Source organism: Triticum aestivum, chromosome 6B (assembly GCF_018294505.1).
Source record: "Triticum aestivum cultivar Chinese Spring chromosome 6B, IWGSC CS RefSeq v2.1, whole genome shotgun sequence".
NCBI lineage: Eukaryota > Viridiplantae > Streptophyta > Magnoliopsida > Poales > Poaceae > Triticum > Triticum aestivum.
Window position 1 is genome coordinate 78,771,661 of NC_057810.1, and position 3,067 is coordinate 78,774,727.

Below are 3,067 nucleotides of genomic sequence, written 5' to 3' on the forward strand. Positions count from 1 at the left end.
GAATCAGCCTTGCCCAAAGCACGGGACGAAGGAGGCACCGGCTAGCCATCTTTGGAAAGATTGCTACATCATGCAGGAGTTCAAGAACTCTAATGCTTTCCGGTATGATCACGGATCAGGTGGCGGTTCAGGATCCGGTTTCAGCGGTACGGATCACGAGGGGGTTTCTGGTTCAGGACATAATCAGGGCGATCACAACTACCAGAATAATCAGAACAGCCAGCAGCAGCAGCAGCAGTCAGGCTATCAAAGCTAGCAGCAGCAGCAGCAGTCGGGCTATCAAAGCCAGCCGAAGCAGTTGAGCAATGGGCAATACCATGTCTTCACAACGGGCTTGGATAAGCATGACCGAAAACTCCACCAACGAGCGGTGAATTCTGTTGAACCGGCCTTACCGCGTTACTTATGCTGGTCAGAGCAGCCCATCGTGTGGAGCAGAGAAGATCACCCGCCCCGGGTTGATAATCCGGGTCAGTTAGCATTAGTGGTGGACCCTCAGGTGGGGGGTTATAAATTCACCAAGGTGCTCATGGATGGAGGAAGTAGTATTAACATACTGTATTATGAGACATTCAGGCGCATGGGACTAACTGACAAGGATCTCAGACCCATCAAATACGGTGTTCCATGGTGTTGTGCCAGGCAAATCTGCATATCTTGTTGGTAAAATAGCTCTAGATGTGAATTTTGAAGACGAGCACGACTCCCGGTCGGAAAAATTGAGCTTCGAAGTGGTGAAGATCCAAAGCCCGTATCACGCCTTGTTTGGGCGACCGGCTTATGCCAAATTCATGGCGCGGCCTTGCCATATCTACCTACAGCTCAAGATGCCGGGTTACAAGGGGACGATAACGGTTCACGGGAACCGTAGGATCGCTTTGGAATGTGAAGAGGGTGATGCGGCTTACGCAGAGTCGTTCTGTGCCACGGAAGAGTTGAAGTATTATAAGGACAATGTCGATCCGGCGGATATGACCCCTTTAAAGAAGCCAACTACAGAGCATGATTCAGATCTGCAGTTCAAATCGGCAGCTGAGACCAAGCTTGTTGACTTCGTGCCCGGCGATTCATCCAAGCAATTCACTATCAGTGCCAACCTGGATCCCAAATAGGAAAGCGCGCTCATCGAGTTCATCCGTGAGAATCGGGACATTTTTGCATGGAAGCCGTCTGACATGCCAGGTGTACCGAGGGAACTCGCTGAGCACACTCTTAATGTGGATCCTAAGTATAAACCGGTGAAACAGTTCCTTCGCCGGTTTAACGAAGAAAGACGCAAAGCCATTGGAGAGGAAGTGGCCAGGCTTTTAGCAGCTGGTTTTATTATTGAGGTGTTCCATCCGGAGTGGCTTGCTAATCCGGTGCTGGTTCTTAAGAAAAACGGCACTTGGCGTATGTGTGTGGATTATACAGATCTTAACAAAGCATGTCCGGCAGACCCTTTTGCCCTCCCCCGTATTGATCAGATCATTGATGCCACGGCGGGTTGTGAACGTTTGAGTTTTTTGGATGCATACTCTGGATATCATCAGATCAAGATGGCGGTTAAGGACCAGGAGAAAACAGCATTCATCACTCCCTGGAGCCTTCTGTTATGTATCTATGCCCTTCGGGCTCAAGAGTGCCCAAGCCACCTATCAACGGTGTGTACAGAATTGCCTGCATGAGCAGATCAGCCGCAATGTGCACGCATATGTAGATGACATTGTAGTAAAATCAAGGCAGAAGGAGACACTGGTGGATGATTTGAAGGAGACCTTTGAAAACTTGCGAGCTTACAGGATGATGCTTAATCCGGCCAAGTGTGTTTTCGGTGTTCCAGCAGGCAAGTTACTGGGTTTCTTGGTATCTAACAGAGGAATTGAGGCTAATCCAGAGAAGATTACGGCTATTACATCTCTAGCTAAACCGGAGTGTATCAACGATGTTCAGCGTTTGGCGGGCCGAATCGCTGCGCTGAGCCAGTTTATCAGTCGCCTCGGGGAGAAGGCTATCCCTTTGTACCAACTGCTGAGGAAGACAGACAATTTCGTCTGGAGTACAGCTGCTGATGAGGCATTTGAGGATTTGAAGCGGCAGTTAGCCAATCCGCCTGTTCTTGCAGCTCCGTCGACAAGGAGCCACTATTATTATACATAGCGGCTAATGCTCGGGCAGTTAGTGTGGCTATTGTGGTAGAGCGCAAAGAGGCAGGCAAGGAATATCTGGTTCAGCGCCCGGTTTACTATATCAGTGAGGTGCTGATTGAGTCCAAGCAAAGGTATCCGCGTTGGCAGAAGCTGGTCTATGGTGTTTTTATGGTCAGTCGGAAATTGAAGCAGTATTTTCAAGGGCACCCCATCACAGTGGTCAGTTCAGCTCCCTTGGGTGATATTATACAGAATCGGGAGGCGACTGGCCGGATTGCCAAATGGGCTATCGAGCTGGGGCCGCACGGTCTGAAGTACGTGCCTTGGACGGCCGTAAAGTCTCAAGCACTTGTTGATTTCATCAATGATTGGACGGAATTACACGCACCAGAGGAGAAGCCGGATCACACATATTGGACTATTCATTTTGACGGATCCAGGCAATTGGAAGGCTCGGGGGCTGGAGTCGTATTAACTTCCCCGCGAGGTGATAAGTTTTGTTATGTTCTCCGCTTAATGTTCCCTTGTACTAATAATGCAGCTGGGTATGAAGCCTTGCTCCATGGTCTGCGGATGGCTAAAGAGATGAATTTAAGCCGGGTCAAGTGTTTTGGTGACTCGGACCTAGTGGCTCAACAGGTGTCTGGCACTTGGGATTCTAAAGACCCGCTCATGGCTGCATATCGTCGGGAAGTGGATAATATTGCAGGTTGTTTCAAGGGTTATCAAGTGGATCATGTGGACCGTCGGAAGAATGAAGCGGCGGATGCTTTAAGCCGGTTGGGTTCTCAGCGTAAACCGGTTCCGCCTAACGTCTTTTTGGATGTGTTGCACAATCCGTCAGTCAAGCTCCCAGGTGAAGCGGATTTGGCCATTCCCGATCCGGAGTCCCAATTGGTGGCGGCCCTGCGTGTTATTCCGGATTGGACAGTTCCTTA